Genomic DNA, 15,501 nt, shown 5'->3' with positions numbered 1-15,501 from the left:
TGGCCATAATCGTGCAGCCCTATGGGCAGTACATCGATATTATATCGGTGTCATGATATGAGACTAAATATCGTCTTAGATTTTGCGTTGTCTTTTCCTGGTTTTAAAGGCTGCATTACAGTAAAGTGATGTAATTTTCTGAACTTACCAGACTGTACTAGCTGTTCTATTATTTGCCACTTAATCATTACATCCACATTACTGATGATTATTTATCAAAAATCTACATATTTTGTGAAAGCACCAATTGTCAACCCTACAATCTCGATATTAAGGTTATTGGTAAAAAATATATATCGTGATTTTTGTTTTTCTCCATATCGCCCAGCCATATACCACGGCAATAAAAACAAAAACAAAACAATAATTCCCATGTACCTCAACATACACTCCTTCATTACCGTTTGCATACTGCTTTTTGCGAATTTATTATGAATCCCTGATGATCCGCCTAAAAAAAAACTAAATTTCATGATAATGTTATAATTTATTCATTTTTACTGGATAGAGCTTGAATGTATCACAATGTAACTCAAAGCAACCTCTGTTAGCTGTTAGCTGTTAGCTGTTAGCTGTTAGCTCCGTTATTTAGCCAAGCAGAGCTGTGCTGACCACCGGCTGCTAACAGCTAACGTTGCTAGCTCGCCTCCTGCCGATTTCAACGCGTATTTTAGGGGTGCGTGAAAAATCGATACACTACAGTATAGCGATATTATGTTTTGTGATTCTGTGTCAATTCTAAAAAAAACACTGTATTGATTTTTAATTAATAGTTTACGTGCAAAGACTTGTGGCAGACTGCGGCTCAGATTGCACAAAAAGTACTATGATGTTGGATGTTACAGGGAGGGACTAACTTTTTTTACTTTGATTTTATGCATATGGTGGTGTGTTCTTTACTATGAAATCTCCTTAAATTAGATTTAAAAAATCACAATATATCACCTTGCTTTATATCCTTGATTGTTACCCCTGTATCATGATATGTATCGTGTCGCCAGATTCTGATTTGTTGTATCACAATATAGCATTATCATCATCATCATCCCCGGGACAACGAGATGCTGTTAGTCTCTTGCCCAGATCCTTGGTACCTACGGTATTATGGAAAAACGAGTACTGTCACATTTTCTGAATTTTGGCATCAACTTGGTACCGAAGTATCTGTTCTCGTGACATTCCTACCAGAGATACCCAGGCCCCACATCACAGCTTAGCGTCCAAGGGAGGGCCATAGTTTGTAAAGCCCGTTTAAGCAGTCGTAGAGTACAGTCAACTATGTCTGTGCATATCTCAGCAAGTTGCCAGTAATAATTTACCAACAGGCAGTAATCCTACTTCTTAGCTCGACTCAGTCTTGCAGAATAAAAACATTAAACAAATCACTTTCCAATGAAATCTCGTTAACAAAAATTATATGACAGGGATAAAAAGATTTCTGGATCAAACACTGCTTAGATAAAAAACATAACTGAAGGGTCTTTGTAGGTAATGGGAGAGAATACATATAGTGCTGGTTCCTTATTCACACATATACATGTCTGAAATATAAAGTTGAAGATTACACCTTTCTCTTATATATGCAGAAAAAGCGCGGTGTCTTATATGACATCCATTAACCCAGACGCAGTGTTACATCAGGACAGAAACTGACTTTGGCAGAACCAGTTGAGTCACTCTTAAATCCTCTCAAAAGTTTCCTAACCTTGAGAGCCCATGCATCCCCGAAAAAGTAATAATAATTCTAACCTGATCTTCCTACTTATTTTATATCTCCCCTCAGCAACCTAACTTCTTCTCGGCAACAGTGCAGTTATTAATTCATGAGGCACTAATTAGTTCTTTGTTTAATTTTGTGTTAAACAGACTGACCGGAATGATAACGACTCGCGCTGTAGCGCTTTGGTCCCATGCCACTCCTGTTTGCTACAACAAGGGAGCATCGTGCGACTAGCATGATGAACCCAATTCCCTTCTAAGTTGCACTTCATTAAGTCAAAATGTGACAAGGAGCTTAGAGGAAGAACTGGCAGATCTGATCATACATAACAATGCAGGCCCAGTAAGTTTGAGGGGGGGGCAGAGGCGGGGGGGTGCTGGTGCGGGAGGCGGTGCGGGGGGGTAGTGGATTCCAGCATGCATGTTGATAATTTTCTATTTTTAACCCTTGGGGGCCGTCTTTCATTTTCCTTTAATTGTTTTTGTTCAGAGCTGCAGTGTCCTCTTTTTAAATTGCAGCTCCTATCAACTCCCCTGATCAACCCCCTGTGCAACATTGCAGGCAGACAAGTAAACAACAGGGTTGCCCTTTTCCGTGATGTAGTGCAGATGCTCCAGTAAAATCGGTGACACTTTCATCACTGCACATACGCACATATATATATATATGCACCCACTTAAAAGGAATAGTTGTCAGAGGTGCGGCAGTGACGATCAAAATGAACTCTAAAAGTACAGTTTTTGGCCTCATAAGTTGAAAAACCAGCTGAGTGAAAGCAAAGGTACGACGACAAATGCTCCATCATAATGTAAGAATGTGTCATGGATGTTCCATCTGTCCATATTTGACATACCTTCTTCAAAAAGCTTTTGATGAGTGTGTATTTGACATTTTGTTATCTTTAGAGCCGATCCCAAGTTCTCAGTCTGCAGGCTTATAATTAATTGTCCCCAAAAAGTTCAGCCATACCTTACATACTCACGTTATTACACGGCAGCCTATATAACTTTCCCCCTTGACACAATGCCTCAAGAGCAGACAGTACGTAAACCTCTCAATAAACTATAATCATTGACGTTGTACACGTGGCAGATAGCGCTTTTGTTTGCAAACTGGCTTTTTTTTTTTTTGTTTCCACTGCAAATCATCAACTGACAAGCTCCGCTAAGATGTTTAGCCTCTCCAAGTGTCTTCCCACTGGCTGAAGATATGATAAAATCAAAAAGCAGACAAGTAATTACACTGTATAATAGGCAAGATTGGCATTTTCAAAATCATTTTCATGTGGATGGAAATGACATTGCATAGACTATTCTGTATTCACTGGTGCAGATAAATAAACAAGGCATGGAGAAGAAGGGGGGTGGGAGGGCATACCGAACGCACAGTACAATGGCAAGCAGGTCAGTAATTAGAAACTCTGTTTGCACAGTAATAATTTTAATATATTCATCAGGAAACAGAGCATGCCTAGCATGATAAAATCCCATCAAGGAACATATCCCGACTGCCTTAACCTTTTAAACAGGCTGCCAGCACATTGTTGAGAACCTGAAAGAACTAAATAAATACATACATACGCTGAAGTTCTAATAAGATGCAGCTACACCCAGCCCTATATTTTTTAAATTTCAACATCTCAAGGGATATGTAACCCTTTTCTTATGCTTCAATCCTTAAATATTGATCATCTAAATGTGGAGCTTTTGACCTCCTTTATCCAAGTGTGAAAGCCCTCCGACACTAAAACACGTCCGGCTCTGATTGCACGAGTGTAAAAGAGCAACACGTGTGTGTAACCTTTGTTTGTTATTGAAGGTGGCAGTGATGATGCTATGGAAATTATTGCAAATTGCTTAAAGGAACCCCTGACATGCAAAAAACCTTGACCTCATGATGCCATTTCCCCAAGACAGAAGAATGCGTAATTGTTAGAAGAATTCAAGGTGGAGCACAAAGGTAATCGCTACACCACATTTTATTTTTTTTTTTACAGTGAGTGAAAAATAGCTCAAAGCCATTCATGTGTGAAATATATGCATGTTTTAATGCGATGATGATGAACACGGTTAATGCAAACCCAGACCCGCAGATCCGTACAGTAAAAGTTATTTCAAGTTGGTAAATAACCTGATGTCTCATTTATTCCAAATTTAAATAACAGGAACACACAAACAGTTTAAAACAATAATCCTCTTTGCGGTAATGGGCTGCCAATCTATTGTCTAAGTGTGCTGGTTTCATTTCCCACACATAATCTGAGAAACTTACAAGTTTACGTGACCTCATTCTACATGAAACAAACTCTAATTACATGAAGTGGAAGCCGCAACGAGAATACACTTCTCACTGAATAGGTCTGTACTTTTGTGTCTTCTAGTCCAGTGTTTCGTTCTGACTTTTCGACTGCCGAGTGAGAAACTGAACATTTACTCATGCATATTTGACAGCACCTCGTAGGCCCCTTTTTGTGCTGTCACTTCTGGCTCCTATTCTCCCTCTCCCCCAGGAGAGGACAGAGTCAGGGAGGGGCGGGGGGCTCGAGGGCAGCTACCTCCACAGTCCCGCTGTCCCCTCCTCGCCTAATTTTTGTTGTCCAGCCCTTTGAAACCTCAATCTCATGCAGAACCAAAGAATGGTGATCCATGTGCAACAAGTGCCGGTGCCATGGAAACCCCCGTTTTCCCCCCAAAATATTCCTTTTTATCCCTTTTGAAGACCTGTCACCGGGCAGAGCAGGCATCACACGACCCCCGGGCCAAGCCATGACAAAGCCTATTTTCTGCCTGCTTCTTGATTGATTAAAAAAGACTTTTATAGTAAAACCATGTTAAAGGACACAAAAAGTGACACGCAGAAGAAAGGGCCCTCGGGGATGGCCCAATCAGACGGGTTCCCCCCGGTAATAACGCACAGAAAAAAAAGGAACAATATCGTAATCGCCACAAAGGAAGGGTCAGGGTAAGCATGAAACTTGACAACAATGTTGATTACAATAGCGATAGAAGAAAAAGTTTGTGATTGGTAGGTAGGTTACATCAAACTACACATGATTGTATTCACTTTAGTGCTTTCAATCGATTCAAATATTCAATCTCGATTAATCGCAAATTAATCACATCATTTTTTATCTGTTAAAAAATTTACCTTAAAGGGAGATTTGTCAAGTATTTAATACTTTTATCAACATGGGATTGGACAAATATGCTGCTTTATGCAAATGTATGTATATATTTATTACTGATAATCAATTATCAACACAAAACAATGACAAATATTGTCCAGAAACCCTCACAGGTACTGCATTTATTATAAAGAAACATGCTCAAATCGTATCTCAATCAGTTTTTTTCTCGCTAAAATGTAGTGTTAAGTTTAGAGTGTTATTTACAACCTAAAAATCACAACTTAATGCGTTAAAGAAATTAGTGGCGTTAAAATGATTTTGTGTTAACGCGTTATATAACTTTGACAGCCCTTATTCACTTACATGGAGTGTAGGATTTTCCCCAAACTGTCTATATTATTGTATTAATCAACTAGTTGTCAACTTTTAAATTAATCGCCAACCATTTTGATAATTGATTAATCAGTTTGAATCATTTTTTAAAGAAAGAAAAAAATCAAAATTCTCTGATTCCAGCTTCTTAAATGTGAATATTTTCTGGTTTCTTTCCTCCTCTATGACGGTAAACTGAATATCTTTGAGTTGTGGACTAAAAAAAGACATTTGAAGTCGTCATTTTGGGCTTTCGGAAACACCGATCGACATTTTTCACCATTTTATAGACAAAAACAACGAATCGATTAATCGAGAAAATAATCGACAGATTGATCGACAGTGACAATAATCGTTAATTGCAGCCATAATCATCATTGTAAAACTTTTGTTTGTGTGCCTCTCATTAAAAATAGTGTGGACCTAAACATACTGACGTCCATTTTTGATTAACGACACCAGCCGATCCAAATAACAGCATATTATCTCAACATATTCACACTATAGTATGCAATCTGGATTATTACAAATGCCTTTTGCATTGGGTTCCTGCCACACTTGCGAGAAAAAATCTACATGTAATGTTGTGTGTTTCATATGTGTGATATGGGATCAATATCCTATGCATCGGACATTTTACTCCTCCAGTTGACCTAAGTGACAGACCATTTAAAACATAGAGAGAGAGAGACTGGCTCAGCTACTCTACTGCACAGCACCAAAGGGAGACCGCATTATTAATTTATCTCAAAAGCACAGGTCGATATGAGAAGCCTATTGCTTACATGTTTTCTTTTTTGTTGGCAGTTTTTTGTCATACACAGTGGCTTTAAATATCTGGCCTCTTTCTGTGTCAAACAGGATAGAAATGAGTTGTGTTATGTTTAAAAACGGAGATAGTTTCAGCAGCATTAAAGAAAAGAAAGCTGCTTCTGTCTCTTTGTTTCTGCGTGGAGATGTGGAGGAGATATTTACCAAGACGATAGGGTGGGATGGGGCGGGGGGGGGGGGTGCCGAGAGGAGGAGAGGCATTAGAAGCGTCCACACATAAGCAATTAGTATTCCAGATCCTGATGGTTCGAAACACAAAAAGGCCTCACCAAATCCCCACGGCGGAGGTGTCAGACGGAAAATGACGAAAATCTGCTCCTTGACAGGGAGTCATTTATATTTTAGCTTCGTTCCATTATCTTAACGAATCCATCATCAGCCAATGCAATATTAACAGCAGAAAATCAACTCATTAGATCCAGGGGGATTTAATCAAGATTGCAATCATGTATGCGGTTCCTGGAGAGTTGGCTTCTTCTTTTTTTTTTTTTCTTTTTGGTCCTTTCCACGTAATTGCCGCATCTCAGATCTTAATAAATTATTCTCGATCTGAGATTGATGCCTTTTTTTTTTTTCTCCTCGCCTCTCACGCCATGCACTCACTGTCTCCAACTATAATATTTACCATAAACATTATTATGTCATGGGCACACAGTTTAAAATGGCCTTTAGCTAACTCGCAGAAGTAATTGGCTTCTCCATTTCTCTCTCGTTTCCTTTGCTAATTGCCCGGTGATATTGCCAACAGTTCCCCTCAGAAAGAAAGAAAGAAAAGGCCTCTTTTGCACAAGCTGGGATATGTTGCTAGGATTTTTCGACCTTTATATGGGGACGTAGGGAGAATTTCCTGTGTTTGATATCGCTTAACAAGACATGCAAGCAGATGAAAGCGCATTCCACTTTTGATATGTAAAACTTTATGTGAAACCCCCGGCATCAGAGAGAAAATAGAAAGAGCTCAAATTTCAGGTGGAGATATTTTAGTCTTGTTTCTCAGAAAAACGCTTAGCAGAAAAGGAGCTGCAGCAGATAGATAACTGCCAGAAATACAGTACATCATTTTCAAATCTAAGACTGTCTGAATGTTTTATCAGGCAGGAGAACAAAGGCTCTTCTCTACCCTGTAACTGTGTACATTTACTTGTGTCTGCATCACCACAGATACTTAAAGACTAACTAAACCCCCAAAACACTTTATTTTCAACTGAAAACAAATGTATAAGGATATTTAGTCGTGTTGTTGATGGATTCAGGTCCAAATCTTTACATTTTAGTGCATAGTATTTGAATTCTACATATTGTGATATAAATATGCATAACAATTGAATTTTGCTATTGGCTGATATGGAGGCAGGTGATGTGGCGGCAGCTTTTCGCGAATACTAATCGCAAGCATATCCCAGCCTAGCATGTAAACTCAAATTCACAAATGTTTTTAAGACTTTATACTAGTGGTGAGAATCACCAGAGGCCCCCACGATACGATATTATCACGATACTTAAATCACAATACAATCTTATTGCAATTCTCAACATTTCAACTATATATTGCGGTAAGATATATTTCAATTTATTACCTTTTTTCAACTGAAAATTATGCAGTTTGTCAACAGCTGTTTTATTTAATAATATACCGTTTTCGCTCTGTTCATCTCAAAGTTTTCATTCACATATCTTGAGGTAAGACGTCAAGAGACCCCTTTGAAAATGGCCATGCCGTTTTTTTCCCTCAACAAAATTTTGCGTAAATTTGGAGAGTTATTTAGCACGACAAGCTAACATGACATGGTTGGTACCAATGGATTCCTTAGGTTTTCTAGTTTGATATGATACCAGTATCTTTACTCTAGCTTTAAAACTGAACGCACTACAACAACTTGACGTCCGTGTTGTCGGTACAATAATGCCACGCAAAATATCGCGATAATATGCTGTATCATTTTTTTTTTCCACCCCTAGTTTATACTGTATTTTGTCACTATAACAGTCCCTTGACAACACTCTAATCTAACCATAATCATAGCAATAGTCAGCATGCTCTTGGAAAAATGCTAAGAATGCTAATGTTGAAATACATTAGAGATAAACCGTGACTAGCTGTTGGTCATTAGCTGCAGCTAACTGTCCTTAGACCAGGTACAAACTTTTAATTCAAACAGACCAACCAGATAATTCATCCTTCCAGACAACCATCCAAAATCACAAATCTACTAACTGCTAATAACATTTCTTGAAACCAGAAAACCAACACTCTTATCATATCATCTCACCTTGGGGCTGCTGCATTATCAGTGAAAGAGACACTGTGCAAACCAAGTGTCCTTAAATTATCAGTTTCATTTCTGATTTGGAAGATTCTGCATGGGAAAATGTAACTGAAAAAAGGCAGTGGGGCTGTCTTCACATCACACAGTGGTGTAATCACGTGTTGTATCTGACCATGGGAGACAATAGTGGATTGTTTTTTTTAAACATACAGGCCAAATGTAGCAGAGGATAGACAATAAACTAATAATACTTCATAGCAGATTTTTTTCAGCTGTCTGAGGCTCATGTCCCCCTTTAACACTTTAGCACTCACTACTTGTCAGTAACATGTATCTATGTATCGCAAATTTCTTTTTTTACGATTTTGAAATCATTTTTTAAATGCCAGAATCGAGATATATTTGCTTCATTTGAGTCTTGAGTATTGTTGTAGTCGGAGTAACGTGACGTCATATCCTTTCCGTATCCGTCAACCAAAACAAACAGTAGCTGGCCGGCCGTAGGGAGCAGAAACCGGCGGAGGGTCAGCGTGGAGACGACCTGCACTCTCACATTTTAAATCCAAAGTGCAGGCTAGACATCACGGCTAAAGCTGCATGCTAACTCTGTCATTGTCAGGAAACTTTATCGTATAGCGGTAACGTGCGGTCCAGCGGGCCGTCGCTCTCATCTCCGTGGTCAAATGGGCCGACTCTACAGCTGTAGAGCACCCATATACCGACATTTATGTTGAATGCATTCAAACAGCCCTGATGGAGCTGACCATGGATGGATAAAGAGAACGGAGCTGACGGGAGAGCTAGCGATAGACTTGGAGAAGTTAGAGGAAGTATACACGTGTGACTACATCCGATTTTCAAAATACATATATGGAAATAAGATTGAATGGATTATATTCACCAGTAGTTTAAAACATTACATGTCCCTTATAAATTAAAAAGAAAATATCGCTAATTTGTGCGGGAAATGTTTTTATTCTTCGATTTCCAGGAATTGTTTTTTATAAATAATTCCTGACAATGACTGATATATTTGACTTCAGGACATCTCTGACTACATACATGCTGAAAATCAAACATTTTGACTGTATAATTTTAGATATTTTCCAAAGCCAAAGTCCCTAGAAGTGTATGATTCAACTTTTTTCCCACGGTCTAGTGTTCAAAAAAGTTAACAAAGATCGCAATAAATCGTAATATCGAATCACAAAACATATCGAATCAGCACCCAAGTTTCGTGATAGTTCAATCAGGAGATAGGTGAATCATCCCAGCCCTAAAAAAGTAAATAAATTAATTGTCAATTATGTGAAAAAAGTGTCTTCAGCTCTTTTTTTATTGGACACAGCGCGCTCACCGTTCTCTGCACCTATCTCTCGTTTGTGTGGCGACGGGGCTTCTTCCCCTCGCAGACAGGATTAACTCCTAACATGTTCAACATGATCCAAAAGTGTAAAAACTGTCAAAGAGACCTTTAATCTGCCTATGGAACAAAGCCTTTTGTACAAGGACTAACCTGACCTTGTCAGTGCGAGTTTAACTTGCTGTCTGTTAGGCAATATAAAGCCCTAGCCAGCCCTTCTCCTCCACTCCCTCCCTCTCTAAGTCTTCCTCCCTCCCTCCCTCGCCACCTCTCTCTTTCTCCCCTATGCACAGAATTGGGAGTGTGCAGCTACGGCACCAAATGCTGCGTTAATCCCCGTTTCTCTGAGATGGCCAATAGTAAATCCGAGCCCTCTGTAAACCAATCTCAGAGTTTTTTATCTTGATTTATTAGATTACGAGTCCCGGGTCCCTGAGCCCATGCTACACATACTAATCCTAATCGGAATAGACAAGTATTAGCCCAGTTCAAGGGGAGCTAAACAGCAGCGGTGGCCAACTTTCAGTAAGAGGGAAACTACAAGCTTATAGGCTTCTTTTTTTTTTTTATGCTTTTTTTATCCGTTTTCCTTTTTTCTCCACTTACATTAGTAGAATGAGTGTGTAATTAAATACATAAATCCTGACACACAAACCCTCAAAAGGCCTAAAACCACTGAACCCCGTCCAGTTTGGCTTTCTTTTCCCCTGCACAATGAAGTTACTGAGCCAAGCCCAATCATTTGTATTTTTCTCAGATTTTTAACAGTGAGCAAGGCAAACATGAAAGTCCCATTGAAAACAACTGCAAGAATTAATTTTACATCTCAGTGAATTCAAGGCAGTGTTGTCAAATTATAAGCAACAGGGCTACATAACTAATTTCCCTTGGTCCAGAGACTGTTAAAAAAAAAAGAAGAAGTAATAAATCACTTTTCATCTGTGATAATAAATCGCGTATAATTAGAAAGGTGTCTCTACTCTGTTTGCCTTCTGCGGGCAAACAGAGGCCACCGAATCGTCAGAACTGGTCACATTATTGTTACTAACCTTAAACCAAAATGAGAGGATAGTCTTGGAGCATATTGTAAATTGCCGGTCTCACACCGCTCTCAACCAATCCAGCCATTGCGGACGGCAACTGGGTTAGGCTGGATGGAGTCCATGTGACACATGAGGCCAGGGCTGGGGAACATTAAGAAGTGTCTGCTTGTACACTAATGCTGGTGGCAGCTGTTAGTCTGCCAAAAACTGCAGCAGCAGCAGCAAGGATATCCTGAAATACTATTGAAAACCGCTAAACCTCCTCCTCGCTGATGTAAAGCTATACAGCTGCTCGGCGCCAGCACAATCGCTGATCAATCTGGGAAAGTTAAAAATGGAGCCAGGTTTGTGGGACTAAAATCTGCTGCTTTTTCTGCTTGGAAGGTCGAACTGGTGATCTCAGGAGGGATGTTGAGGTTTAGCAACACAGACTGTTTGAGAAAGTTTGTAAAGCAGCCACGACAGACGCAGCATATTAGGAGTCTAAGAAAATATAGATACTAGGGCTGTCAAAGTTAACGCGATAATAACGGCCCTCATTTCTTTAACACATTAACGCAATCGGTATTTCGGGGGTTGTAGCGGGCTCAGTTTTAAAGCTAGAGTGGAGATACTGGTATCATATGAAACTAGAAAAACTTAAAGAATCTATTGGTGCCAACCATGTCATACTAGCTTGTCATAAAGGAGGCTAAATAACGCTCCAAACTCAAGATATGTGAATGAAAATGGGTTCTATGGGTACCTTTTACAGACATGCCCAATTTATGCAAATTCCATCTAGTTTTGGGGCAAAAGCCATGCCCTTTTTTTTGCATGTAGTACAAATGTGTTATTTTCAACTATTCTAAAATGGTGCATTTGAATATTTCTGCATACTGGGGTCCCTAAACAGTCTTAGAATTCCTTAAATTGGGTATCACTGGAAAGTTGAGACTCTTGCGGATCCAATGAGTCCAATTGTATTTTCTGTATGTGTAATGATTTTAATCCCCATAGTAGCCATTTCACCTAGTGACTTTTTTTTACTCAGATTTTGTACATATGATGGTGTGTTCTTTATACTATGACAGTTTTTCTAAAATTAAAAAAATCACACTATATCGCCTTGTTTACAGTATCGCAATATATTGAATAGGGTTGTCAATCGATTTAAATATTGAATCGCAAATGAATCACACATTTTTTTATCTGTTCAAAATGTACCTTAAAGGGAGATTTGTCAAGTATTTAATCCTCTTATCAACATGGGAGTAGACAAATATGCTGCTATATGAAAATGTAAGTATATATTTATTATTGGAAATCAATTAACAACACAAAACAATGACAAATATTGTCCAGAAACCCTCACAGGTACTACATTTAGCATAAAACAATATGCTCAAATCATAACATGGCAAACTGCAGCCCAACAGGCAACAACAGCTGTCAGTGTGTCAGTGTGCTGACTTGACTATGACTTGACCCCAAAATGCATGTGATTATCATAAAGTGGGCATGTCTGTAAAGGGGAGACTCGTGGGTACCCATAGAACCCATTTACATTCACACATCTGGAGGTCAGAGGTCAAGGGACCCCTTTGAAAATGGACATGACAGTTTTTCCTCGACAAAATTTAGCGTAAGTTTGGAGCGTTATTTAGCGACAAGCTAGTATGACATGATTGGTATCAATGGATTCCTTAGGTTTTGTTTTCTGCCTTAATGCATTAAAGAAATTAGTGACGTTAAAATTAATTTGCGTTAACGCGTTATTATCTTGTTAACTTTGACTGCCCTAATATTGAATAGTTACTCCTGCATCATGATACGTATCACCAGATTCTTGCCAACACACAGCCCTACAGCATATGCTTGTGTATTTGTCTCTATGTACTTTAAACGTGTATGTCTGGTCATGCATTTCTGTCCCTGCCTGCAAGAGTACATGTAGATTTTCGTGGCACCGCCGCCACAGCAGCGCCGAGGTTGCCCCTGCCCACTGCCCTCGGGGGTGACAGGGGAGCTAAGGGAGATGTGACAGCCATGTCTGCTCCCTGTATGTGTTTGTTTGCCCCTGAAAACGAGACACCGGTTTCACTCCAGCCCCCCTGGGCATGTTTAGCTCTGCCTCCACCGCATCGCCTTCATCTGATACAAAGTGGAAGTCCACACGATAATAATATGTATCTCTGCTGGTGGGGTGAAAGCGGATACATATACGCTTCACGGCAATGAAAAAAAAAAAAAAGCCGATTGATAAATACTTTTCAGTTTCAAACACACACTGAAGATTGAGGAATGATTTTTCTACATTGTTACTTGGCACTACAAATCATAATACAATAAATGGTGTCAGAACAACACAACATATTTTATCGTAATGTCACCATAAAAAGCCTAATACAGCGTGTAAGGTGTTATGTGATGAAAGAAAAAAACTATGATCCAGTGCTCTTGTATGCCAAATAAAAGTGAGGAATGGATTTCCTTTGCTCTTGTGTTTTGTCCTTAGACCTAAGTGTCACCAAGTGTACTTTGCAAGGAATATTCATTTCCTTAGGAAGGCCTCGTCAGCCTTGTGACCCAATCCATATCCATTCTGTCCTGTCTGCCCTCCCTAGTCCCTGCCTCTTTTCTGTAAGTGGCAGATATTTCACCTGCCTATCAGTTTCCCTTTAAACGTGCTGGTATATGCAGGAAAGGCGCCCATATAGGGTCACTGCCTGTCCTCTACGAGGCCCTCTTTGAAGCTACTATCTAGCCGGCTCTACCTCCCCCCTACCCCCTCTTCTTCTATCACTCAAATTACAGCGTGTAGAGGTCGCTGGTAGAAATGGGTTCAACAGAGCTGATTAACTTTCATCTACTTTTACATATTATTGGGATGGAAATAGGGATGTCAATAATTAACCGACGTTAAGAATTTTCACCGATTAACGCTATCGGTTAAAACGCGTAAAAGAAATATTAATATTAATTAAAAAGCTGAGCAAAACTCAGAGGAGCAATTTGTCACTTAAAAGGAGGAAAGCTGGTCCACCTTAACAGCCCACCTTAAGAGAGTCTGAGCCGGAGTTGCAGGATACAGGAAGTTGGTTCCCGTCTTGAGCTCGCTTGAGCCAAGCCCCCCAGGAAGAGCGCCGGTCGATGATCCCAACTTTCGTAGTGGCCAAACGGCGGTACTACAACTTCCGCGTCCGTCACGTGATGCCTTTGGGCCCAAAAAAGACTTTTTCCCATAGACTTACATTGGGAAACAGACGTCTGTAACTCAACGGATACTTTTTTTGAGGTGAATCAACTTCACAGTACGAACACTTGAATGAAGTCCTAAAAGTTGTAAAACGCACTAATAGCCGAATCCAGAGTGATTTCCCTTCCTCCGTTCATGTGAATGAGATCCAGACCGAGGCTGGAGCGAGGGCTGGGAGGTCGGAGTTAGCAAAACGTGACGACAGCTTAGCGGTTGTGACCCCGTGACCGAGCCATGTGACCGAGCAGACGCTACTGCGCATGTCCGATGGCCCAATGGATGCGGAAGATCGGCGGATGGTCCGGGTACTTTTCCAGACGGAAGTCGAGCCATTTTGAGTTCATGCGCCTCTGAGCAACTCTCATAGAAATGAACAGGGCCACGCCTCTTCGCTGTATCCAGTTCTCTTAATACATCCATGGGTCGAGCGGAGGAGTTGTAGCATTTATTCACCGACAAATAATGTACCATAATGCTATAATGTGTATATAATAATGCTTTAAATGTATAATAATGTACACACACTGCTACAGCTACAGCTACGTTCACAGCAATAACTACTGCCACACTCGCTATCATTACGCCGGGCAGACACAAAGCTAACAACCTGCTAAACTAAACTAAATATTGTGGTGGAGACCTTTACTGGGAAAGCAGCTGCATGTGTCCTTGACGATGCACGCAGCTTACTGCAGCTGGCGCACCGCTGCATGTGACGCACTAATCTTGTCAGTTAACGGTTAATAATCGGTTAACGAGGGTCAGTTATCGGTTCATTTTTTTTTCTCAAAATCAGCATCCCTAGATGGAAAAGTCTTAAAAAGCAAACCACAAATTTAGGCCTCCCTGATTTATATTTACAACAAGGAAATAGAAGCCTTCTTTAATTTTTCTCCAGTGCCTGGAAGATGTTCGGCGACTGTATTTGAAGGTTTGCGTATGCAGCCCACACGGCAAAATCCATTTTACTACCAAATAATGGGAATCAGATCATTTCCACGCAGCGGGAAGGAAAGCAGCTGCTTGGATGTGAGGAAGGTAGGAGGAGGTTAAAAGGAGTCAATGGAGGCTAAAGAGACAGCAGGTCTACTGATGACAGAAAGAGTGGCCAGGGACTGCAGTTCAGGACTTCTGGAAACCACATCAAACAGACTATGGAGCGCTGCCAAGACGAACACACAACAACTGTTGCAAAAAAAAAAAAAGGACGGGGGGGAGAGAGGAAGAGAGGGAGGGGGGGGGGGAGAGACGAATGGAAAAAATGGCACGTTTAGTAACAAACTAAAAATGTGTGTTTCAGGATCACAAGAAGATAAAGATAGAAATACTGGGGCATTTTGGCTTTCTGAAAATGGGAGAAAAGACAAGAGAAACGGGGAAACTGCTGTCCATTCCTCAATAATATTATTAGATTCAGTACCATTAATATGTGCTGTAAGTACCTTCCTTTCCTCACTGGTTCCACAGTTTTCCTCAAGTGCTTTTTAACAACAGCCTGAGAAGCCTGCTTTAAGTCAAACGCGCGGTATGAGCACGTAAA

At 40.1% G+C, this 15,501-nt stretch overlaps 1 protein-coding gene across 3 annotated transcripts in view; it reads right to left on the bottom strand.

Moving 5' to 3' along the window:
* Positions 1–15,501, bottom strand: part of casz1 (castor zinc finger 1) — a 225,604-nt gene that overhangs the window by 117,902 nt on the left and 92,201 nt on the right. The window lies entirely within an intron of this gene.

The sequence above is a fragment of the Sebastes fasciatus genome, chromosome 8 (genome assembly GCF_043250625.1).
Source record: "Sebastes fasciatus isolate fSebFas1 chromosome 8, fSebFas1.pri, whole genome shotgun sequence".
Lineage (NCBI taxonomy): Eukaryota > Metazoa > Chordata > Actinopteri > Perciformes > Sebastidae > Sebastes > Sebastes fasciatus.
This window is presented reverse-complemented; position numbering and strand designations above follow the sequence as displayed.